General features: G+C 36.3%; 1 long non-coding RNA gene and 2 pseudogenes across 1 annotated transcript; 2 read left to right on the top strand and 1 right to left on the bottom strand.

The window, feature by feature from the left end:
- Positions 1 to 3,547: 3,547 nt before the first annotated feature.
- On the top strand, positions 3,548 to 3,641 carry LOC147522645 (small nucleolar RNA R71; annotated as a pseudogene).
- Positions 3,642 to 14,930: 11,289 nt separating this feature from the next.
- LOC147522644 (uncharacterized) lies at positions 14,931 to 16,215 on the bottom strand (annotated as a pseudogene).
- A 397-nt stretch (positions 16,216 to 16,612) lies between these two features.
- Positions 16,613 to 17,177, top strand: LOC147522643 (uncharacterized). Its single transcript, XR_015195503.1, has 3 exons — positions 16,613 to 16,713; positions 16,861 to 16,961; positions 17,041 to 17,177. It is a non-coding gene; the product is annotated as an uncharacterized LOC147522643 (long non-coding RNA).
- Positions 17,178 to 27,367: the final 10,190 nt, after the last annotated feature.

Here is a 27,367-nt window from a genome sequence, read left to right as displayed (position 1 = left end):
TTTTGGGCTGGGTTTATTGTATTTTCTTTTTAATTTTTATTTTGTTTTAGGTTTTGGTTAAAGCTTGGCGTTAATGGCGGAATGGAGGAAGAAACGAATTAACCGTTCGGGAGGTAAGGCGCTCGCGCTCGGTGGGGCTGGTCAGCTGGTTGGGCCCAAGCCCAAAATCGAAATTTTCGATTTTTTTCGCGAACTTCAAATCAAAATTGCCGCCGCTATCGGGTCCGATTTTTGCGAATGAGATATGGAAATGATCAGGAGAGAATTTCCTATCCAATGATCCATAAAACACTCTATTCCGACTTCAGATGACATATGAGATAGTGGAAATCACCTCGAAGTGCATGCATGACGTAAGTTATGCGAACGAATGAACTCTAAATTAATAGATTATGTCAATCCGAATCGTAATACAATAAAACGCCTAAGCAACTCTAATGGGACATAAAACCTTTTAGTACGGAAACATTTAACACTTGACCTCCAAACAAATTTTTACAACGGCTTTAGAAAATTTGTTTTAGCAAATGGGTCTTTTAAAGTCGATTCCCGACTTTCTAGATTACTATGTTTATTTTTTTTTTTTATTTATTTATATATATATATATATATATATATATATATATATATATATATATATATATTTTTTTTTTTTTAGAAGGAAAACAATAAGCAATAAAGACATAATTCACACCATAGAGAAACATGACTCAAAAAATCCGAGAAAAACATGCAAGAGTGGAAAACGGAACTATGTGAACCGTGGACTTAGGATCCAAGTACTTATAGCCACACACTCCATAGGGAGGGCCCGGTTACCTTAATAGTGCACTCACCAATATATTAAAGTGAAAGGAAATGCACCAAACACGAAATTGAGTCGCTTTATAGTCGATACTTTCGAGACTTTATCTAAAATATATGTATGAACATGCAGTTGATCATATATCAACAACCAAATAGTTGTGGATCATTCCATAAATAAATATCACAGAAAACATATCCAAACACAATCAAGCACCAAGATTTCCCTCTGACGCACCTTCTAGTGGAATCCAAACGGTCGGATAACCCTATTGTGGTAACCTATCATGCACCTTCTTTTTAATTTTTGAATGCGTGGGTGTTTTAGTAAATAAGTGTGGAAAAGTGAATGGTTGTGGAGAATATGGTGGATATGGATAAGTTGTAGAAAGACGCCTGCATACACAATGAGGATGTGGTTTTAGCAATCAACTCATTCATTGTGTGTGTAGGACTGCCTCAATTCTGAAAATGAAGGTGTCAAATAGTTTGTCCTTCCAAGTATCCGCTTGCTAGGAGGATTTAAAAAATTATGAAGCACAGGAGAAACAAAAGGATCGAAAGTGCAAACTCGAGATTCCTTTGAAAGGGTGGAAGAAGGGAATCGAGGTGGATGTTGTGCAAGGTAGATCTTGATAGGGTGAATCGTCACCTACTCGAAGAAACTCATCGAATTCCTCATCTAGATTGGTCATATCCACATTACTATGGTAGTCCTCTACATCTTTGAGAAAGTCATCTATCCCGGCCCTCATCAATAATATGTGTATCGACTAGTGTAGGGATGAAAATGTTGAGTCCGACTTTCCAAAGGAAAGACTTTTTTAATATGATTATCGTGGAACGTGTTGTTGAAATAATCTCGAAATTAAGCTCGATCATGCTAACCTCTCCATCCATAGATCGATCGGGTAACTGTGTCCTTGTTTTAAAAACATTGACTTCAACAAAGAAGATGGCCAAAAGACATGGACATTGAACCATCACGGCAATTAATGAGCGCATTGGCGGTTGCCGGAAAAGACGCCCTAAAATGATCGGACAGAGTCGTTAGCTTAATTCAGATCGAGGACTACAAAATCAGCCGATAGTAGAAATCTTGAACTTTTACCAAAGACATTTTCGACTACACCCTTAGGATACTTAATAGACCGATCGACTAATTGCAACGCCATTTTAGTGGGTTGCATCTTGTCTAGACCTATTTGTCTATACAAATAAAATGGGAGTAAGTTAACACTAGCCCCCGTGTCTAATAATGCGGTCGTCGATATAGGAATCTCCTAAGGTGCATTGTACATAAGAGGATCTACCGGTGGTCCTTGTACTTAACAATTCCATTATGTTCGATAAGGTTGGGAATTGTTCCGTTAAAAAGGCGCCTTTTGGTATATTTGTCTTCGCCTAGTAGTACACAATTCCTTAAGAAACTTAGCATGATGTGGTAGCTTTTAATAGCTTCGAGGAAGGGAAGGTTTATAGTTAGATTCTTGAAAATGTCCCTAATCTCCTCGTAATTTGTATCCCTAGTTAACATGGCTAATTTTTGTGGAAACGGTGGTTTCGCCTATATTTAGCAATGGTATCACCTAGATGTTTAACCGTGGCTTTACGTTTCTTAGGTTGTGTTTGAATCGGTACCTCTACGAAGGTAGGCTCTTCAGTTTCTATTTTGGTATCTAGTAAAATAGTAGGTGTAGGGGACTATCGGTGGGGTAACTATAGGCATAGTTACCTTATTATCAACCACTCTGCCGGAATCCAGAGTGGTGATGGCATTTATCTCACCTACATTTTCATATTCATTACTAGTATTATCGGGTTACCTCAAAGGCTATGTTTGTTGTTTTAGGATTAGGTATTGCGTGACTGGCAACACACCTTTGGTTTGGGCTTTATCTTGAGCCAACCGTCAGTTAAATTATTAACCGATTGTAGAAGCCGTTGGTTAGATTGAGCCATGGTTTGGAAAAGTTTTTGGCTCACTTGTATGAAGGTGTCAAGGCGATCCGTTGTGTGGGTGTAGTAGTCACGGTGGTGTGGACGAACTATTTCACGGAATTATTTATGGGTGGATTTTGATAATTATTATTGACCGAACGATACCTCTATTAGCATTATAATTATTATAATTACCTTGACCTTGTGCTTGACCTTGTCGAGGTTGCACTTGGTTGTTATAATTATTAAAATTACCCCCGACCGCCCCCGTCCGTAGTGGAGCTTGGTTAAAGCCGCTCGTTGGCCTAACATATTGATTATTGTACCCTCGAGGTGTGACTTGTTGGTTATTTCTCCAACCGGAGTTGGGATTTTGTCTCCAAGGGGGCGTAGGTTCACTATTAATGGAACAAGCCCGCTCATAGGCTATGAGGGCGGGAGTCGGGATGCTCGGGACTCCAACGAAACTACACATGGGTTTGAATTTACATTCATGACGGGGATAGGCTTTTGTTGTATGAAAATGGCCTCTACCTTTTTAGTGAGTGATTCGATTAGAGTTTTAAGCTCGAATCGTGTTTAATTTCAAACATACCGCGGCCTTAACTGTTGAAGAAGAACTAGCGGAGCGGAGTAATCGTCACTACCCCCAATTATTATTTTTCGCTTAGTTTGGTCCTCTAAAAATTTATAAGCCTCGAGGCTCCTTTACTTAAGAAACTACCCCCATTCATTATGTCAAGGACTTCTTTATGGTGGTGTAGAAGTCCTTTGAAAAGGCACGAACTAACGGTCTTTCGCTAAGTTATGATGTGGACACTCTATAAGGAGATCGATGAAACGATTCCAAGCCTCTGAAAATGATTCATGAGGATTTTGTCGAAAGAAATGAATCTTGGAAAGCATCTCATCCGTTTTGGGGGGGTAAAAATGTTCCATAAACAATCGAACAAGTTTAGCCCACGAGTCCACAGAATTAGGGCGCTTGGGCGCTTAACCAAGACGCCTTATCGGCTAAGGTGAAAGGGAATACCCTTAATTTAATTTGTTCCGCACCAACCGTAGGATGGTGGAATGTTGTTAGGACTTGTTCAATCCCTACGATAATCTTGATAAGGTTTTTCATGGTCTAAACCATGAAAAACGGGTAACAAATTAAAAATATTTGGAGGGATTCTCAAAATCCCCACCGGTCCGCTAGAACGATGCAAGATTTGGGGCTATCGCCAAGGCTTTGTAGAAGTCCGAGAGAGAGTCTCTCTTTCTTCCCCATTATATCGGTGGTGTGTGTGAAATAGTAGTTAGAGGTGTAGTGTGTGGTATACTAGATAGATTTGATTGTTGATGTTGTTGTGTATTTACGCTCGGTGTTTTTGTTCGGCCGACCTTAATCTCATGCAAGACTAAGTCGAACTTAACTAAACATGCAACACTCCAAACAATTATGATATACTAGTAGAAAACCTCTAACCGAAAATGCGAGGTATGGAAGAAAGGAATACCTGATAAATGTCCTTGCTTCGCTTATGAATATAGCGTCTTGTTTACGCTTTGTTCAAAGGTGTATAGCAGCGGTTAGAACACCGAAAAATATGAAAGATCAAAGTTTGAATCAAAAACCGCCGAAATCCGAAAAATTTAACCGCATGGCCTTCAGCCATAAGCATATAGCCAGCTGTCGCTAAATTTTCAAATTACGTTGTTTTTAGCGGTCGCTCCCATGGGGGTCGGTCGCGCAGTGTAAAGTCAAATTCCAAGAACTTAGCTGGTCGCTTGGTATGAAGCGCTGGCCAAATGGTAGACCGAAATTCCAACTTAACTTAGCTGGTCGCTCTCCTTGCCTGCTGGCGCGCGGTATTTTCTCGCGGAATTTGTCACGCTGAAATGGGCAACCACAGTATGAAACAAACAAGGGTGGGTGGGTTGGGCAACCACAGTATGAAACAAACAAGGGTGGGTGGGTTTAATGGGACTTAAAAATGACTACTTCTACAAGGAAAACAATGCTAAAGTGTAACTAAGATGGTAGCGGCGCCATTTGATAAATGTAAATTGAATAGTTTACCTACGAAATGAACGATGAATTCAAAACCTAAGTAAACTAAAACTAAACTTTTACGAGTCTCAATTATCAAAGCTTCTACTCTCTATGCGAATTGCACTAAGTGGAGTAGGAAGTTCGTTCCACTCCTAGTTCCCTAGCATGGATTGTTTTCTAAGTCTAAGAAATCAGTCTTAAGTCAATGAGAGCTTTACGAAGGAATTATACTTACGATGCAATATGAAATTGATTAATTGAATTTAAACTACTTAATGCTATGGAAATATGATTGTTTGAATCTAGATAAAGAAATTAGAGGGGAATTGAATCCACCTCGACTCCAACTTAACAACCTAGCGTAGAATGTTGTATCTCAATTCTCACGTTCTTACTGCGAGAATTTCGAGTTCTAATCCCTAGTGTTCATGACATTCTTACCAGATACTAACTAGCATGTGAGGTCGTTCACCCATTCTCATGGCGAAACACGACCTTCTAGAGTGGAATAGATTCTACAACCAATTCTATACTAAACAACTAAGTCTTCATCAAGGCTTTATCAACCCCTCTAATGGAGGTTTTAGCCTTGAGTCATCAAAACATCATTTCCCATATTATTATAACTAAACATACTATCAAGATTCGAATTTTACTTAATTTAAACAATAATGAAATCTAATTTAATGACTAAAATGAAATAAGGACAGGAATTGAAATTAGATCTAGAATTAGAAATGACAAAATCGAAATTGATAAAGAATACTACTTTATTTATCTAATCAAATTGAAGAGCAAGATTCAAAGGTTTAATCTAATACAATAATTTAAATGGAACTAAACTTAATTAAAACAATTAAATCTAGATCTAGAAGCTATTCTAATGGCTACTTTCTATATAAGCTATCTACCCTAATTCTCTACTAAATAATCTACCATTAACAATGAGCTTCCTAACCTAACTGCCATTAACAAAGAGTCAAGCTTTTGTTTTTATACATCCAGATCAAAATCGTGCATGGGCTTGGAGCCATGTTTTGGGCCGAGAATCGGGCCCAAACCCAATTCTTTCGATCAAAAGGCCTCTTCACTAGATTCGGCTTCAACAGACTTTTCGTCCACTTCTGCTCCTCTGATTGGGTCATGGCTTGGACCATTGCAAATCTCTTTCCGAGCCGGTCGTTTTGACATAAGGTAGGCCCAATTCGGTCCGAGTCCAAAGATATGGCATTCGGAAGTTCTCACGACTTTTGCTCCTTTATCTCGCTAAAAGTGGCGCATTTCGCACATAATGGACTTTGAAGCCCTCGAAATGCATAAAAACACGTAATCGAGATTAACTCTTACTTATTATTCACATAATTGGTCTAACAAGATGATTATTAAGGGGTTAAAACTACAGTTTTGGGCTCTTATCGAGAGCATGCACAACGATATCTTTGTTTAAGACTTATGAAGTGAACCCAAAAGAAAGCAAGTAAACTTGTTCCAGAGTAGCAAAGTTTTCGTCTTGCTTCATCAGAGCAAACTCATGATTCCATTTTATACCATTGTCCTTGACACTGCACCTTGCATTTCTTCTTCGCTCACTAAACTGAATTGTTCCCGCTGTGGTGCATATCGTATATTTGGAGTTTTCCACTTGTCAAATAACGCCCATAAACGAAGAGGTTGGTGTATCTCGCACTCTGAAATATAGAACTTCTAGACATATATGGTTCGGTTTTATTTTCACTCAATGGCAAGTGGGAGGAAGGGGAGACTCGGGAACATTAAGAGAGTCAAGAAAAGATGGACGATTCCGCGGGTTCCAGCCGATGTTACAGGGGTTAAGTGGGATATGATTGGAGTAACTTCGAGATCAAAATTATAACCTCAAGAGAGTGAGGAATCGATGATTTCCACTTTTCACTACACCGGGCTTTGGGTTCCCCGATCAACATAACTACTAAGCTTTATTCTCCCCATATCAAAAATAGAACCACTGGACCGCTCAGCTCTAGGAAAAGATTCCGCTAAGCTGGTTGTAGAAGGAATAGAATCTCTAGAATAACCGACTACAAGATAGTAAATGAAAAATCCCCAAACGTTAAATCAGACTATATGCACTCAAATATATTGTTCCAAAGGAATTGAAAAAAGTGGTAAATCAAAATTCAAAATAAATAAAATAATAAGAATAAATATAGATAGATAGATAGATAGATATATTAACTTCATTTAGATAAACAGATGCATTGCCACTAGCCGAGCATTGCCACTAGCCGATGTGCTGGCAAATCCAGCATCAAGTTTCTTCCCATTCTTTCCATTTTTTCCCATTTTCGTTTTCCTGTCGTTATTTTGTTTTTCCGATTTTTTCATAGACGTGTTGCTATTTTTTTATTTCTATTTTTTTTTTTTTTTCTCCTACCCTTATTGGAAATACCCCAAATTAATTTAGAAGATATTATTAGATTTAGGTAGTTATTGGAGTATGACAAAAATTTATGTTAGTTATGGGGTATGGGAGTGTTTTGTTGGGTATGTCCAAGATCACCCAAATAATAAGGCCAAGTTAACCCATAACTTATGATCATACATGTTTTTTCTATTGATTAAGTGGTTGATCACACTAATCACAAAGTTTGTTACATAAATACAATATAATTTAATTCTGTTTAGTTGGTTTAGAATTTTAGATTTTCTTATTTCAGAAATATTTGTCCGACAAATACAAAGTTAAATTTGTTTTTTTTTCTATGAGTCGTTAAATTTGTTAATTGTATTTAGAATTTGTGGAAAATATATGCTCTTGTGCAATGACTTTCTGTGTAAAATAAGAGGAATGCGAACTAATGGGCTCGGAGATTCTCGCAAAAAGACAAATAGATTTAACTGGATGACCAATACCGTATTTCTACTCTCTTGTTTTTTCCGATAGAATACCATACCGTATTTCTACTTTTTTTTCGATAGAATACCAATACCATATTTCTACTCAAGTCTCAAGGTCAGCATATTTCACGCCAAAAATTAGAAATTAGAAATTTCTAATACATTTATAATTTCTAATACATTTCTAATTAGAAATTAGGAAAGACACGGGGAAAAATTAGAAATTTCAAGGGCACATTTTTCACGCAAAAAAAAAAAAAATAAGGAAATGGGGAAAAGGGGAAAAGGGAAATCAAAGTCATTAATCATTATTTATTCCTTTCCTTCTACAAAACCTTCTCTTCTCCATTCTCTTATATTTTAAAATCAAACCATATATGTTTAATCGGTTTCTTCACAAGAAAGAAAGAAGAATACACTTGATTGTTGCTACCTGGTAGGATCCTTAGTTCTTATTTAGGAAGTAGGTAGATATTTCTATTTCAATTGAAGTTTAGTTAGTTTATTTTAGTAAGTATTAGTTTTAGAATTATAGCCGAATTGGCAAGGGTTTGTTCATCCACTATAAAAACGTGGGTAACTTTGATAATAGACAAAAAATTTATGCATCTTCTTTACCGGCTTCTAAATTCTTCTAATCTTCTGTCTCAAATCCCAAATTCTTTTGAAATAAGTAAGGTTCCTAATAATTTGGTATAAAAAACTATTTTCCTAGCACCTACCATGACTGTTTAAAACTCTTGAAGAACAAATTCAACTCCATGCCCAACAGATTGATGAAGTTATTGTAACTTTATCAGAAACAAATTAAAGACGAACATCAACAATATTCCGGAGTTAAATAGCTGGTCTTAATGCATGATTGGATCAATTGACACCATCAATGACTCCTTTTACGCAACCGGTGGTTGTTCCTCAAAACATTCCAACTGATACTATGGTTTTCTCTCGTCATGTTCGTCTTGATTTCCCCTTGTTTAACAGCAAGGACCCTGCTGCCCGCTGGATGGTTTTTCGAGTAGAGCAGTGTAAAAAGGTGTCCCATATTCTAGATACTCAGATTGGTTATGTTATTCCATTGTATCAATCGCTTGAACGTACATTAGGCAAGCTAACATGGGCGCAATTTACAAAGGCCTTGTGTATCCGTTTTGGTACTTTAGAAGATTCAGATCCAGGGGGGGGCTCTTTCTAAATTACATCAAATTGGAACTGTCACAGATTATCAACTACAATTTGAACACAACCAATCGTACACGAGGATTGCCCAAAGAGTTTTTGATTAGCTATTTTATTTCGGGATTACGTGATGAGTTGCGAGTTGGTGTTCAGATGTGGGAACCTGCTACTCTTGTACAAGCTTTTGAACTTGCAAATATCAAGCTGAAATTGTTACAGTTGCTATGAAATGCCAAGCTTTTCGCCCCCAATTTAACTTGTTCCTCCAATGCTCCTTCTCTTAGTGCTCCATCTGCCATTGGATCCACTCTATCGATTCTTGGTCCTGCTCCTATTTGTCATCTATCATCTGTAGAACTACAAGTTGAACGTCGATTGAAAGGTTTTTGCTTCAATTGCGATGAACAATATAATTAACCGGGACATCGTTGTGGAAAATCTCAAGTATGTCTTTTGGTTGCTGATATTTTTCTTGTTGATGAGGGCGTTGAATATGTCCCTAACGAGATTGATGCTACCATTGGTGTTGAAATCTCCCTTCATGCTCTTACCAGTTCAAGTCGCCCAGAAACTATGCGCCCGCTTACTGGTTTTCTTAAAAAGCATCCTATCACTATTTTGGTGGATTCTGGTTCTACTCACAATTTTTTGAGCCCATGTCTTGCTAAACATTGTGGTTGTGATGTTACTACAACGCTACATTTTTGTGTTACAGTTGCTTATGGTGGAGTCCTTAATAGTCATTGTTGTTGTTCAAATGTTCCATTCACTATTCAAGGCTACCATTTCCATTCTGATTTTTCTTACATCCCGTAAGTGGTTGTGACATGGTTTTAGGTGCTCAGTGGTTACATTCTTTAGGTGCTATTCTTTTGGATTTCGCTGCACTCACCATGCAATTTTCTTTGGATGGAAATAGCATACAATTGGTAGATAACAACTCTTCTACTGCTCTAACCAACTCTAGTGAAATCAGAAAGTTGTTATTACAAGAAAAGTATGGTGCTTTTTTACAACTTATGACGGTCTCAAATGAAGAGTCTTCATCTCCAATTCCACCTATTATTGTCAGAGTTTTGAATGAATATTCTAATATTTTCAATGAATTCAGTGGTCTTCCACCACATCGTTCTCATGATCACAAAATTCCATTGCTTTATGGTAGCAGCCCCCTAACGCATCGTTGGTGAGATGCTTGAAGCTGGCATTATTCAAAAAAGTGTTAGTCCTTACTTCACCAATGTTTCTTGTAAGAAAAAAAAAAGATGGATTTTGGCGCATGCATGTATGTTGACTATCATCGCGCGCTCTTAACGATATAACAATAAAGAATCGCTATCTGATTCCTGTAATTGATGAGCTATTAGATGAACTACATGGTGCAATCATATTCACTACATTGGATCTTCGTAATGGTTTCTATCAAATATTAGTCGACAGTTTTGATGTCCCTAAAACCGTTTTTTGAACTCATGATGGTCATTATGAATTTTTTGTTATGCCATTTGGACTTTCAATGCTCCAACAACTTTTCAAAGTCTTATGAATGAGATTTTCCGGCCTTTCCTTCGTAAGTTTGTTCTTGTATTTTTTGACGATATACTCATTTACAGTCGTTCCTTCGATGCTCATGTTGCTCATCTATCTACAGTTCTAGCTTGTTTATGCCAACATCAATTTTATGTGAAGTCTTCTAAATGCTCTTTTGCACGATCTTCATTGGATTATCTAGGGCATGTTATTTCAGGAGAAGGTGTAGATATTGTTGATCCTGAAAAAATCCGTTGAATGGTTGAATGGCCCAAGCCAAATACCATTAAGGCTTTGCGCGATTTTTTGGGTATAACAGGCTATTACCGCAAGTTTGTGCCCCTTTGACAGATATTCTTAAGAAAGATTCCTTTGTGTGGACTAGAGAGGCTGAAATTGTATTCGACAATCTAAAAAATGTCATGTCTACAACCCCAGTTCTTATATTACCTGACTTTTCCAAACCTTTTTCTCTTGAATGTGGCGTTTTCTGGTAGGGGTGTTCATGGGCCGGTTCTTACGAACCGGTTTCAGTTCTATTTTTAGCAGTTCCTACCAGTTTCAGTTCTTTTTTTACGAACCGGTTTTTTTCTTATATTTAGAAAACTCGGACCCGTACCCATTAATTAAGTCGGTTCCGGTTCGGGTCTCAATTAGTCATATATAGATTAAGTACATGTCTCACAATTGTTGGTTAACATTGTAAGTATTTGTTATCCTATATATATACACACATGTGATATATTAAATACGTACACATTCATGCATTAGTTAATATAGACAATGTATTAGTTAATTCATAATATACATGTAGACTAACATTTATAATACACATATTTAATATAATATTATAATTAAAATATGCATTTAATAACACACATTTACTATTATGTTAAATGCTATATATATTTAGTATAATTTTACACCTAACAAACAAAAACTATATATAATAATATTTGAGTTTGTCTTTATTTAGTGTAATATAATACTAAATTATATATACCAAAATCATAATAATCGGTTTCGATTTCGGTTCGGGTACCCATCGTTTTTTTACTATTCGGTTCTAACGATTTCGGTTCTTTATCGGTTCTGGTCTTGAAGACCCATTTTAAATGGGTCTAACATTTTAGGACCCAGAACCGCTCTAAACGGTTTCGGTTTCGGATAATCGGTAACCATGCACACCCCTAATTTCTGGTCATGCTATTGGTGCAATGGTTATGCATAAATGTCGACCGTTAGCTTTTATTAGTAAGGTTTTATCTGGTCGCAATTTGGCTATGTCAATTTATGATAAAGAGATGTTAGCGGTTTTTTTTGCAGTTAATAAGTGGAGGCCTGATCTTATGGGTCATCACTTCAAGATTATTACTGATCATCAGAGTTTGAAATTTTTCTTGACCAACATGCGTGTTTCTTCAGTGGACCAACAAGAGCGGGTTTCTAAGTTGTTGGGTTACGACTATGAGATTATATATAGGAAAGGTTATGATAATTCAGTTGTTGATGCTTATTTGTCCCGTGTTGCTGATGGCTCTTGTGTGCATGCTATCTCTTCTCCCATCTTCTCTGATGTTAATATGCCATTTCTCAAGATTGTCTTGGTGATTTTGAGTTGTCTTCCATTATCAATCGTCTTCTTTTATCTGAACATGTTCCACGCTACTCTTACGACAACAATATTCTGCGCTACAAAGGACGAATGGTGGTTCCTTCTTCTTAGGGTTGGTGAGATCAAATCCTTCATGAATTTCATTCTTCTCCCGTTGGTGGACATTTAGGTTTTCTACGTACGTACATACAAGTGTATCTCTACCAATTTCTATTGGAAAGGTTTGAAATCTGCCACAAAGTTATTTGTTGTTAAATGCAATATTTGTCAAAGGAACAAAGCGAAAACGGTTTCTCCTCCGGGTTTATTACAACGATTGCCTATTCCTAACAAAGTTTGGGAAGATATCTCCATGGATTTCATTGATGGCCTTCCTTCTTCAACCAAGAGGATTTCTATTCTAGTAGTTGTCGACCGTCTTTCGAAGTATGCCTATTTCATTACACTTTCACATCCTTATACTACTTCTACAATTACTCAAATTTTTGTGTGTGAGGTGGCTCGTTTACATGGTATGCCCTGCTCAATTGTTAGTGATCGTGACCCGGTATTTCTAAGTCGGTTCTGGCAGGAACTTTTTTCTTTACAAGGAAGCTCTCTCTGTCGCAGGACTGCTTATCACCCCAAATCTGATGGGCAAATTAAAGTTCTAAATCGCACACTTGAAAATTATTTGCGTTGCTTTGTTGGGGATCAACCTTCTCAATGGACGAAGTGGCTTTCTTGGCAGAGTGGTCTTATAACACTACATTTCAATCAGCCATTAAAATGACCCCTTTTGAGGCTATGTATGGTCGTCCTCCTCCTCGAATTGAGACATATTTTCCTGGTTCTACAAGTGTGCATTCAGTTGATGTTGCCTTGCGCAAACGAGATGAAATTATGCGTATACTCAAGTACAATTTGCAACAAGCACAATCCAGGATGAAATTTGTTGCTGATAAGCATCAAACTGAGTGTGAATTTCAAGTAGGTGATTGGGTTTTACTTCGCCTACAGCCTTATCGCCAAACTTATGTTAATCCACATGGCACTCATAAGTTATCTCCTTGTTTCTTTGGTCCGTTTAAGATTATATCTCGTATTGGATCAATTGCATACAAGCTGGATTTTACCTCCTAAAGTCGCATTCATCCCGTATTTCATGTCTCCTTGTTGATACTGAAGCTTGGGAATAATAATTTGGCAATTCCACAACTTCCAAGTCTCCCAAATTCTAGACAATTTGAATGGAAACCTCTGGCCATTTTAGATCGTTGAATGTTTAAAAAGGGTAATCGCGATGTGACTCATGTTTTAGTGCATTGGGAAGGACTCCCACAAGATGAAGTTACATGGGAAGATTATTACGATTTTGTTGCTTGGTTTCCGGACTTTTCAGCTTGAGGACAAGCGGTTTTCGAAGTAGGGGAAGATGTTAGGATCCTTAGTTCTTATAAGTATGCAAACCATGCTACGCATCGATTTTCTTAAGTCTCACCCGCCCTTCTAGATCGATAGTTAGCATGGGTTCTTTGGATTCTAATTGTAAATCGTAATTGTAATTATATAGGAGAGACTCATCTATTTATTTTTTTAAAATATAATAGGAGATAATTATATTATTTAAATGATATTATGGAGGTTCTTTTAAATTATCAATAATAAAATAGGACTTGTTTTAATTTCAATGTGGGAAATGGGGGTAATTATTTAATTTAAGTGACATTAGATAAATGTTTCTAAATTATTAATACAAAAAGGACCTTGTTCAAATTATATTAATAAAAGTGGGGCTTATTCTAAATTTAGTGAGGGGGTGTTTCTAAATTAAGTAAATAAGGAGATCTTAAATTGCCTACTCGATATTGGGAAGGGTATTCCGGAAGACCCGGCTATCATATAGTGTAGATATTTATGAAGTATTATTAAGTTAGATATTTCAATTTCAATTGAAGTTTAGTGAGTTTACACCTATATAAGCAAACATGCAAATCGGGTCAGCATTATAAAAATGCTGGTGTGAGTAGCTTTAAAATACAACATATACCTATACATATACATACACAATACATAAGGCAGTTAGTTCCTTCTCCGAGGCGCCTCAACTTTCAACGACTAATACAACATCCTTACACTACAAGAAAATTGAGCTTTTGCCACAGGTACAATCTTGTTTTAGCCACAGTCATCAGCTGTTGCCAGGGTCCAACGACACATAGCCGTGGCCAAGTTTTTAAGTGGCCATGGGGTATTGTTTGGGTAGTTGAGTTTTAGTTCCCATTTTGGCCAGGGCTGTGTCCATTTGTTTTATCCACCGTTGGATCATACTTGAATTTTGATGTCCGTTAAGATCTCATGAAACCCTCATGAAAATAAAGAGGAACCATGAAACAACTATCAAAAATCGAAGAAGACGACTCGAGTTATTCAAAGAAAACTCGATATTAAAGCAACAACAAGATTTGGCTTCCTCCTCTCTCTCCTCTATAAATAGTACTTCTATTTTATTCACTTCTCTCATCTAACAGAACTTTCCTCTTCCCCCTCTCTGTCTCTCACCTAGGTTGAAGATGGACGAAAAGCATCAATTTTTCCCCCTCACACACTCTCTCTTTCACGCTAGAGTCACGAGGACTAGGTTGGATTGCACTCTTATATCTGTTTTTTTTTTTTTTTTTTTACTTATTTTGATGTTAGTTGCTAATTTAGGGTTCTTTGATTTTAATTTTTGTAAGAGAATTTTGTTTTTTAACACCAATTAACATTACAAAATGTAATTGAGAAAAGTTCACAAGTTCCTTTATATGAAAAGGGTGAATATATAACTGATCGAGTCTCTCTCTCTCTCTTAAAATCTCCAAAGTACTAAAGATCAGTAATTTCCGACAACTTCATCAAAATTTCTCAATGGAGATACAATCCCACTCCGATCGACTCACGCCATAACTTTAACCATGGGACACATCATTCTTGAGAAGCAACAAAAGACTCATCTTCAGATTGTTCTGAATCTAAAATGCCAACCATCTTCTGAATTGAATCAACATCCCCAGCTTCAGAGAGCGTGTGTGTCCGAAAAGTAACTGCATCCTCGTCTGTAACTCCAAATATCTCTTTGATGATTAAGGAGCTCTCCCTTGAACAAAATTCGGGCAAAATTTATAGATAAAAATATCTTCCCAAAGAGTGCCTCGACAACAAGTTTTCTCTTAAAACCCTTCTCTCGAGTATCCCGAAATATCCATGACAACTGGACCTTTGTCCCTTACAATTCGCCTTGATATCTCATTTAGAATTTTAGCAACTTTGGGCATCATTCAAAGATAGAAGCTTTTCTCGAGTTGGATCAAGTCGCCAACATGTCTAGGTTGAAGGGTTTTTCATTCATTGCATGGCGAATGTACTTTGCATAAAATTTCCTCCATGCCAAATCCTATCTGGCTTTGCACAAGTTCGGTGAGAGCTTGATTCTCAACTTGATTTCATCCTTTGAGGAGTAAGTCATCTATGGATTTGCATAAGAAATCATTTTTGTTTACCGGTTTGTGTCTCTTAGCCTTTGGTGAATTTGCCTTTTCGAGGGGTCTTGACAAAGGCAATAACGAAAGTGAGTCCAAAGATAAGCCATGGGAACGGCTAGGATCCAGGGAGAGAGCTCGACCCCGGACCTCTACAATTGCTTTGGGATATATTCAAGAATCTTCTTTAATCTTACTATTTTGTTTTCTTGTTATCTGCTTTTGATAGACTAAACCTCATGGCCATGGTGATGTCCATTTGCTTCTTTACTCTAGTGGTCTTCTACGTGTTTGGTATCGTTGCCTTTCATAGAAACAGTTCGATTTTCTTTTTTTGTTGTTAGAAGTTATTTTTCGTGTTAATAATGTATTAACCTTGTTATGTTGATTGATGATGTTTAGATTCATACTAGTCTTAGGCTCCATTTTTATATGGTATTTTTCCTGAGTTGCCTCTAATATGACAAGTTTCATTACTGTCTTAGGCATGATGCAGGATTGAAGTGGGTTCTCTTTTATTAAGATACGAATGGATTACTCTTCAAGGTTAGATGAATGTGTTGTCATGACATATTTGACTACTTGAAGAATTTTGTTAAATGGTTGATTTTTATCATATGACGTATTTGACTTGAATGATTATCTTATGAGCTTATATGGTTTTTTTAACTTACCACTTCTTTTGAAATTTTAGTGCTTGCTTCTTGGTTCCGTTTGAAATACCCCCACATTGCTTTGGGTGCTTGGGCATCTTCTGCTCCTGTTTTATACTACCTGGGTGATACCAAGGTCAATTAAATTTTGAACCTCAACCAATTCCTTGTATGTAATAGCATGTAGGAAACAAGTGTTAACTGTTATGAGACCATAAAGAGAAGCTGGGACTTGATCGATGGTATTGGATCCAATGGCAACCGTTTGAAGGAACTTAGCCAGAAGTTCAAATCTTGTAGGTAATCTTATAAATTACACAAGTATTATGCATCAAATACTGTTCTCATTATTTTGTATCTATTCTACTTCCTATGATAATTGCTTTCAATTTGCTGATTTTATTTCTTTTCTTCCTAGCCTTTTGAAGTCATCCATAGAGTTGAAAGATTATCTTCAAAGGAAATATCAAGATGTTGCACAGTACGATTCACCGGAGGACACCCCAGTGGAAAAGATATGCAGTGTTATAGATGCAATGTCTACAAATTTTGATGTTCTTAGCAGAATATTTGCAGGTGTTGTGTTTTAGATTTTTAAAGTTAAATATAAATATGTGTTTTCTAAGACAATCACTATATATAAACTGATTTCTCAACTTATTATTCTTTGTCGTTGCAGCATAAAGTTTGGTTTACACTAACAAGTAACAACTCTCTATGTAGGAATTGAAGCGATTGAAGGAAATGAACCACCTAAATGTTACCCAATATCAATACTTACGACTTATGCGAGCATATATCAATGGACGTGGCAAGTATCTCAAGTATACTATCGTCTCAGGCTCTCAGCCATAACATTTTCAGATGGATTTGCTTACTTTATTGTTTGTTGTGATACTTCAGATATACACGGAGCTGATAGAACCAAGTACAACGAGCACTAATGACACGATGTTCCAGATTCCCAGTGCAAGTTACAGTCAAAAGGAGTATTGTGAAGAACTGTATGGACCTCTCAACCATCCTACCTTAGTGTTCATTGAAGCCTGAAAATTTATTGAAAAGTTATGGGAGTGATGCCCAGGGACTTGAAGCCTGAAAATTTCTTGCTAGTGAACCGAGGTTAGGATTCTCCTCTTAAGGCCACCGATTTTGGAGTCTCAGTGTTCATTGAAGAAGGTTAGTTTCTATCAAGCTGTGTTTGGCATTGCAAAGTCTAGAATAACTTACGATATGTTAAATGAGATAATTAATGTACATATCTTTTTATGCTGACTATTCGTTTCAAAATGATTGTCCAGGCAAAGTTTATCTTGACATTGTAGGAAGTGCTTATTATGCGGCACCTGAGGTATTGGGTCGGAGCTATGGGAAGGATATAGATGTATGGAGTGCCAGGGTAATTTTATATATTCTCTTGAGTAGTGTTTTTGCTTGAACCAAGCACTGCCTCAGTTTAGTTAGTCTCATGTCTCGGTTGTTGAAATCAATGCTCACAACAATATTATGATCTGTTTTACTCAGACACTTAAATGAATGAACTGAACGCAGAGACAAAAAAGGGGATATTTGAAGGCATCTTAGAAGGTAAGATTGACATCAGAAGCGCACCTTGGCCTTCTATATCTGACGCTGCGAAGGATCTTGTAAAGAAGATTCTAACATGGGACCCTAAGAAACGGATTAATCTTGCCCAAGCCCTTAGGTGAGTACCATGGAAAAATGATAGAAGCTCTAATTTATTTACTTTATAGTCACTCCCGTTACATCAGGTCTCATTCTATGAAAACTTCGTGGTGCTTGTTTCAAGAGTAATAATAACTAATAGAGCTATATAAAGTACAGACTTGAAACTTCACTCATATTGCATTAATAAAGGATCTTCATCCCAGACTCACAATGCCCAGTATAATTGCAGATAAAAGAGTTGGGACCCTTTGCCAATCTGATCCGATCAGTCCCACTCTTAAGCACTTTTGCACCCCTTGGAATCCGACATGTGTTGTAGCTCCTCGGGTCAACGGCAACCACGTTATGGAATGAAGGGTTGTACTTGAAAATTACACCATGAACACACGCTTTAGCATGTATGTGAATTTTAATCTAAATGAGTCAAGACACACAAAAGAGCATTTTCCGCATGCAGTTCCCCCGAAGTAAGTTTGATTTCATCTTATTATAATAATAAAATTAAAGTGCTAAAAAACAAAAAACTAAAATGTTTTTATGTGAATATGGTCAATATCGCCCTTTTTTTTTTTTTTTTTTTCTGGGATCAATATTACAACCCGTTGCATTCACCAAGAGCATCTGAATCTTATACTGAAGTTACTACCAAAGCTATCTGTAATAATTGTTTCATGTGTAGTTTTAGCATGTTTTAAGGATGTAAGTAATGTATACTACTTGGGATCAAACTCATCTGGGTAGATATTGGGTTCATTTGTTGACGATATAATAAGAATAAAGAATATCATTTTTCTTTGTCATTTCTGGAATATGATCGGAAAGAGACAATGATCATTTTGAGTGTAAGCAAGGGACTTGCTGACATTGTCATTTCCATCAAAGACCTGGAAGAATTCAAGGGATTTTACTCTTTATTAAATATGGAAACATGGTTTGGTCAGGCTAATGGGATTTAGGGATCCTTACCTTGGCTTTGCCGTTGTTTTGCTTTCTTAGTCGGTCTGTTTCATCTACTTATGTAATTATCGTTGGTAATCTTTGTTTGAGTTCAACTGTTTTACATATTCACATTCACCTTCGGTAGTTCTCTGATTTCCAACAATTAAATTCTCATTTCAGACTTCGAGAGAGCATTGAGGACGTTAATCGATTATTAGAAGCAAAGGAAAATGCTCTTGATGGGTTGCAGCACTCTCTTTTTGAGAAAGAACAGGTTTGGACATTCAAACATCTTTTGAAATACTTTAGGGTTACTGCTTCCTGAGAATTTGTGGGTTCATCTTGTTATACAATTATTATCCCCATCACACTACTTATGTGGGACTGTCATCAAAAAGTGCTGATTAATGAAGACGAACAACAAAAGAAATATATTATTAGTTTTTATGACATATTTCACATATTTTGGCAGGGGACAAACATAATGCCGGGTGGTGCTACAAGTTCTGGGAGACTCAGCTGGATCGTTTAGCTACCAAAGATCAAACTTACCAAGTACATCACCAGCCCTGAACCTTTTTCCCCAGAAGCCGACTTACACGATGTTAAAGGTCCACCACGAGCATCTCCAACTGTGTAAATGCTGCATGAGCAATTTCACAATGAACCAAGATAGGACTAGTAGTGTGATCGCAATGGTCACAAAGATGATTTGCACCTTTGTTCCTGCACCATCTTAAGAAAAACAACAACTATAAGTGAAAGATGAAAACTGAGAAACTTGAGGTTTTGTGGTGATGGACTTCAACTGAGGAGATCAACATGCTCCGCCAGGTGCTCTGTCGTTTAACGTTACGTAACTTATTTTCACATTTTGTTCAAGATGAGATGATTGACACACGCGGTGTTCTGCGATGTTTGGTTTGGCTAGCTGTTCAGATTGTTGTCAATTGCCCTAGGACTGTACCGGATGTTACTTTCTTTCAGCAATTGGAGGTTCAGAAATCCTTGGAACGAATTCTATATACATGGTGAGTTCCTTTACATGATTATATGGGATAAATGTATACTATTGTGTAGACCTTTAGGCATTTAAAAGAATACTATTATGATGTAGACTTTGGCAGGGATTAATTAGAACAACATTCCATATGTAATGGTTAGTACTTTCTCCCTTCATTTGATATTTGCTATATTAGATGATTTTCATTTCTAATGATTGCTTTTAAATATTGTAGAAATATCTTCAAAGCCTACTCTAAGGCAGGATCATGAAGAGGTACAAATGAGGAATATCGTTTGTCGAGTTTAGGCACTATATACGATGATGTTTTCATTTTTCTTAAGAGTCATTCTAAATAGTGTTTAAATTTTTAAAGAGTGTTATATTTGTTCTTTTATGTAAGTTAGGATACCTAATGGGATCTATGTTGTAAAAAAAAACCTTATGCCAAGTACATATTGAGTATGAAATATTGAATTGTGGATAATTAAGATTCTTGTGGGTTTGATTGGAATGATAGAATTTTGTATGAACTGCAGGTGATGCGAATTGTATGAATTTTGTATGGTGCTAGAATCAATTTTTTTTATCCAACAAAAGACATTTGCCACGACCATAAACTGTGGTGAAATTTTAGATACACTCCACAAAAGACATTTGCCACGGCCTAAACCTGTTGCCAAATTATAGATCCCAGTCCACAAAAGACATTGGGCATGGGTCGTGTGAGGAATGGCTACGGTTTAGTGCTGTGGCAAAAGGAGACATTGACCACGGCCCTTGTAACGGTTTATATCCGTGGCCAAAAATGAAGCTATACCCACGGTCTTTAGCTGTGGCCAAATATTAGCCACAGGCGCATTGGCTACGGTCCTGCAACAGCTATAAGTCGTGGCTAAAGGTCTTTTGCCACAGCTCATGACCGTGGCGAATACTCGATATTCTTGTAGTGTTAAGTACAATAATTAAGGCAGGTAGTTCCTCCACTGAGGCGCCTTAACTTGCCACTAACCACACAACAAACCATACGCATAATAAAAAGGCATTTAGTTCCTCCACGAGGCGCCTTAGGTTCTAACTAAACTATAACCAGCCAAGCATATTCCATACTTACCTCATTTCATGCTCAATTACAGAGTGAGTCGTCTCTGCACAAGTAATTAGTTTGACCCACCCTTCTGCCAAACCATATACAATCATCTATCTAAATATATATCATTAACCAACATATTACCATAATTATATTAACTAAGGCTTTCTTTGTGTGTCCCTAAAATTCGCGTCGTATCTATGTCTTACCTAGTTTCCCTGGCTATGTCTTACCCCCAACCCAAATCTTTTTGCCAGTGGGAAAATAGGGGTAATTTTCTCACTAGGGCAAGAAAATTTGCCACCATCTCTCACTCTCCTCTCATCTCTCTCACCACTCCCTCGAGTAGGTAAACTGTCGGCTTCCTCTATTCTCTCACTCTCCTCTTTGTTGCAATTCTAAAATCAACTCTTTCTCTCCAAACCCTTCTTCTTTTTCCTACAAATCTCCCAAATCTTTCAATCATTCACAAACCCGTTTTAATGGACTTTGTAAACCTTTTCAATCTGTCAAATCTTCTCGTCTCATTTCCAAACCCAATTATCATAGAAGCTTTGTTGTTCACGTTGTAAGTTGATTTGAGGAAATGTGTGTTGGATTTTGAAATTTATATGTTTAAATTGCAATTTATTTGTTGATGACTTTTAGATTGCTTGTCTTTGGAATGTAAATAAATTTATATGGTTAAATTGAGATTTTTTTGTACATAGAGATCTATATGTTTGTATTGCTAAAGATGAAAACAAAGTGCACTAGCGACTGAAATGTTGAAAAGTTGATGTAATGTGTTCTGGTTAGATAGTTAGACGAACTTAACAAATAGGATCTGGATTTGTAGCTTATAGATTATTTGATTTGTTACTATTTGGACTGAAAAATAAGTATTAAGTGTATTTAAATTGGTCGAACTTTTTATGTAATTTGTTATGAGTGCTTCAACATTCTTTTGCGGTTGTTCGATGTTTATTAGTAGATACCAAATGGTCATGATTAGTGGATAGAGATTATCATTATTTAGATAATGTATGTTCTAGCATTCTACTGGGATTTTTAGTTAGTTTGAGAAAGTTATGTTGCAATTGCCTGATTGAACTGCTAGTCACCCCAGTATCTGTGAGTTCACTATGCTAGATAGCAACTATATTCTCTTACACACAACCTCATTTAATAGCTTATCTCATGGTATATACATCGCATGCTTGTTTTGAATTTTTGATGACTCAAAGGATTGGTTTCTTCTATTCTATTATAAATTGATATTTTTTCTTGTTTGGTTAGGAATGTACACTAAACAGGGCTTTGAGGCGAACTTGTTACTTGTTTATGTTTTGAGTATTACTAAGTTTATTTTGGATATTGTGGTGATTAACTGATAATGTGGTACTAAATTTCTTTCAGATATTACTTTATTGATCTTTGGGATATATATTATGGAAGATGTTTTATTGTGTGTATGTTGTGTAGTGTATGTGAGTGTGTGCTGGCAGGTGGTGGTGGTAGTGTGTGTATGTGTGTGTTTGTGGTGGTGGTGTTGTTGTTGCATGTGTGTGTGTGTGCTGGTAGGTGGTGGTGGTAGTGTGTTGTGTGTGTGTTGGACTGGTGGTGTGTGTATTGAGTGTGCTAGACTAGTGGTGTGGTGGTGACTGCCTGATGTTGTTTCTCGGTATTGTTGGGTGATGCTACTTGGCTGTTGCTACTACTGTGCTGATGTTAATGCTGATGCTGTTGTTGTGCTGATGTTGATAATGTTGTTGTTGTGCTGATGCTGCCTGCTATGTTGCTTGATATGTGTGTGATAGTGTGATAGTGTGACTGTGATTGTTTGTACCTACTTAACACTTGTAATATATGTTGACTTGCATGCTGCATTTTTTATTTTTTATTTTTTATTTGCAACTTTTTAATTCCGTTAACTTTTCTATGTTCTTACTAGTACTTGTAACGACATTTGGACCAAGTTTGAGAAGACATACTATAAGTACTATTAATGTTGAGTTGTATTGTCTTTAATTTTATTTATTTTGTATTTTATTTTTTGCTTTTTCTATACTTCATTGAGTTTGAAAAAAAAAAAAAAAAAAAAAAAAAAAAAAATCCAAAAGTTGAAATATTATTTGCCATGGGAAAAAAAACCATGTAAACAAACACCGGCAAAACAGGCAAATCTAATATTTTCCCATTATACATTTTTGCAAACAAACACTGGCAAATTGAAAATTTCCCACTATAAATTAGCCTGGCAAAACTCTAGTGGAAAAACACTAGCAAATCTAATATTTTCCCACTAGGGGTTTGCCAGTAAACAAACACAACCTAAGGTTCCTAATAATACCTGCATATTATGTTGTTTGTTTTTCTTTTTATCTTTTTGTTTATATTGAGAGAGAGAGTGAGTGAGTAACTAGTAGGGTACAAAGAAAGCTATTTTTGTTTGTTTGGCTTAATTTTTTCATTTTCTTTTCAATTCATCAGTTCTTGTAATTAAATTGAAGGGATTTTGAAATATTGACGAAAATTCTAAATTTTCAAAAATTCACGGTTGATACTTGACAGATTTATGGTATTGGTCATAGATATGGTTCAAACAAAGAAGCTTGGGAATAAGGAGAACTTACCATTGATAATGATAATGAGTTTTACAAATGATTAAGACAAGCGTGCAACAAGTTGCGCTGCAAGTCCCTTTCTGAATGACAAATCATATCCTTCTAAATACAAACTTATTAGAACCAACTGTCATTACATTATTATTTTTTATTATTATCTTATTTTGTTTTTAGTTTTCCCCCCTTTTCTCTAATAACCGGTCACTACTTCTTTTGCTCTTTGAACAAAACATCTATCACATCTACGGATATACCCTGTAAAGCCATCCATTAGGGTTGTTAGCACATAATTCCTTGGCCTAGAATATCAGCATCCACTGATATATTCAGTGTTCTAAAAATCGGTCTAGGCCAGCCGCCTAGGCGGTCTTTAGGCTCTAGCAGGTGCCCAACCGACTCGCCTAGGCCTAAGTTGGTTTAAAAAGCAATCTAGGAGGTCCAATTAATTAGTTGGGCTAGGCGGTCTAATCGACTCAATTTTTATTTTTTTATTTTTTTTCAAAAAATAATTAAATGTCAAAAATAAAAGGCCCATAAAGGCATAACATTTGAAAGGAGTTTAGAAGACTAGAGCCCAATATAAATTTTATGTCACTATAAGAAAGAGAATGTGTTAAGTCTCTTTGGTCTCCCTATTCAACTCGACCAAATCACTTGTCACATTATTCAACTGTTACGCCTTTTTATAATAAATAATTTTGTTTGTGTTTATTTTTTTGAATTATGATAAATGTTTGATTTCTTCACTTCTTGTAGTATGGTGTGTGCACGACTATATATTATAATATATATTAGGAAAAATACCCCGCCTAACGCCTAGCTCGTCTAGGTGCTGCATAGAAAGCCTAGGCGCCCACCCACCGCCCGACTACCGCCTAGCGTCTTTTAGAACATTGGATATATTGGACCTTTGATTTTCTAATGCATCTTAAGATATCGGTCCAACATTTTCCCATATATTAGTAGTTTTTCTAGAATAATAATTGGTGTTATCCTAAATTATAGGACAATTGTAGTTTAATTATGTCGAAGCTAGCTCAACTATCGGAAAGCGCATCCACACTTAATAACATCCGAGTAATTAACAAGGAAAGATTATGTGTAACATCTAATCTAGTGTTAATAATAACAAGAAATTGGTCCCAAGGCCCAATTTTGGGGAAAATGAAGTCTAGGGGACACGGTTTTTTGTGAGTAACTCACAAGGACAAATTTTGGGAAAAAGTAACTCACGAACTCACTATTTCAAAATTAGTAACCCTCAAGGACAAAATAAGTTGGCCCCGCCTTTTTATATTTTTTTTAAATGCCAGTTATACCCTTCCGTGAAAATAACCTTCAAGGACAAATGACCCAAATTTAAAATAAATATTTTCCAATTTTACCCTTTCTGTCATTTTACTATGAACAATGAGTGTTCATATCTTCTGCTGGTGTATGAACAATGATTGTTCATATCCAAATAGATGAATGTACCTTATACAATATATTGATGTATGAACATTGAATGTTCATACCAAAAGGACTATGAACATTCAATGTTCATACCCAAAGACTATGAACATTGAATATGCATACCCAAAGGACAAAGGATTATGAACATTGAATGTTCATACCCAAAGGACTATGAACATTGAATATTCATACCCAATCAATGTTCATACCCAACAACTATGAACAATCAATGTTCATACCTACCAATTGAAAAAAAATAAAAAGTAGTCATGAATAATGATTGTTTATGTTTGATGTATGAACACTTTTGATGTATGAACAGTGATTTTTCATACTTTGAATAGGTTTTCATATAACCGATCTTCATACCTATTGGATCATTGTTCATAGCTAATGTTTGTAATTGGGAGTATGAATAATGAGTGTTCACACCTACTTAAAAGTATGAACAATAATTGTTCATATTAAATACACTAGTGGATATTTAAGGGAAGCTTCATATCCATATCCAATCATTCCATATCCATATCTATTAACTAATTTCTATATATATTAACTAATACATATCCAATCCATATCCATATCAATAACTAATACATATCAATTAACTAATCTAATAATTTGTATTTTTTATCCTATCGTATGAAATAATGAAATAATCGTTAGCTTTGTTTTTGTTTTAGCATAACACATGAAAGGACAATTTTAATTTATATTAAATTAGAGAGCGCCAAATTCGGGGTTAGTTTGGTAAGAAGGCAAGTAATTATTTTTCAAATAGGAATTTGCTTTTAAAACTTTCTTGATGTGGCTCACTATGAGCATCTTGGGAGAAACGGATATTAATATAGGTAGGATTAGGTCGTTTCGTCTGGGCCGGGCCGTTAATTATTTCGCGTCAGGGGTATATTTGACATTTCATCTATCCGATCTATTTTTTATTTTGCGTCAAGGGTATAATTGACTTTTCATCTACCCGGTCCTTATGAGTTATACAAAAAAAAAAAAGTGTCATTGAGAATTACATTTTCGGCAGTTTTGTTCTTGAGATTCACTGCCTGTAATAATAAAACATATAATATGCGCGCTCAAACAGATTGTTATAGAATTAACATTGTCTCAGGTTAGCAGTGGGAGTGGCAGACCATTAACATGAAAGTGGAGTGCATTAAGCGACAAACATTCCTTCCAAGAAGCAAGTAGACGATCGTACATTCACTTCAGATACACGCATTACTTAATTTAAGGTTTATTTAAATATTAAGTAGTGGAGAAAAGACTATTCAATTTTCTTCTCTTCCAAGGTCAAATTTCTTGTAAGTGGAGTTGTAAGCACGTCATTTCTATTGTGAGTCAAAACTCCACGCTACTTTTGTTTATTAAGTTTCCTTTTTTTCAAAAAAATTCCCCATCATGTTCTTCCATATTTTCCCTAATTTTGATGATCCAGTGCATTCCGATTCATGCTTTAACACATGGATGTCACTTCCTGGGATGATTGATCGATTTATCGGATGAACTTGATTATCTGATCACGAGTTCATCCACAACGTCTATTGAACAGCCATAGAGAAATAAAATACATACAGAATTGGAACAATAACTCGGTAGTTGATTCTGGGCCAAAACAAGATTGAGTTTCAATTGGTCAAACAGTGTGGATAAAGCACATTAAATTCAGAAAGTTGTACTTTTGATATCAGGAATCAAGCATTATCTTCGCGCTATCCATGGTGAAGATCCCGACAAATTAACAGTGCTCAATAATGAAACACCAACTTTAATCCGTACTGCGTTATTACAGACACACAAGAGCGTGGACTCGTGTCACGTGCGGATATAATTGAGAGTGCAGGGTTTCATGCTTCAGTAAGTAAGTGTTAAGGGCTTTTGTGTTTCAGTGTTGGAGAGTGGAGACGGTAAACGGGCCACGTGCCGTCATGTGAGTAATCATCATTTGCATTTAACCTCCAGTTATGATATCAATCCCATTGTTTCGATCCATGTTTTGTACTGGTTGTCTTGTTATCCGAGGTCTTATCTTGGTTTTAGAGTTCACAAGTTACACACCCAAGAGCTGAAGAAGAAAGTAGAGTTTTTTTTTGTTGTAATACTACTTAGATTATATTTAACCACCTAAAGGTGAACTGGAACACAAACAGCGTCAATCATACACTTCGGAAGAACCGACCTATCCAGCTGATGGTTAGCCCATTTAGCTAGTAAGTCTGCATCCCTATTTAAAATCCTACTAATCCAATTAAAAGTACATGAGCTAAACTCTATAACACCAGAGAAAATAGAAGTCTTCAATATATCCAGGGTCTAAAGACAGTCAGTTCCTTGAAGCACCTTCATCACCTCCAAATTGTCACCCTCCAAAACATAGTTGTTGTATCCAAACTGTTTTGCCAACAGAGCTGCCACTTCAACTGCACCCATTTCTGC

This window comes from Coptis chinensis, chromosome 1 (genome assembly GCF_015680905.1).
Source record: "Coptis chinensis isolate HL-2020 chromosome 1, ASM1568090v1, whole genome shotgun sequence".
Taxonomy (NCBI): domain Eukaryota; kingdom Viridiplantae; phylum Streptophyta; class Magnoliopsida; order Ranunculales; family Ranunculaceae; genus Coptis; species Coptis chinensis.
This window is presented reverse-complemented; position numbering and strand designations above follow the sequence as displayed.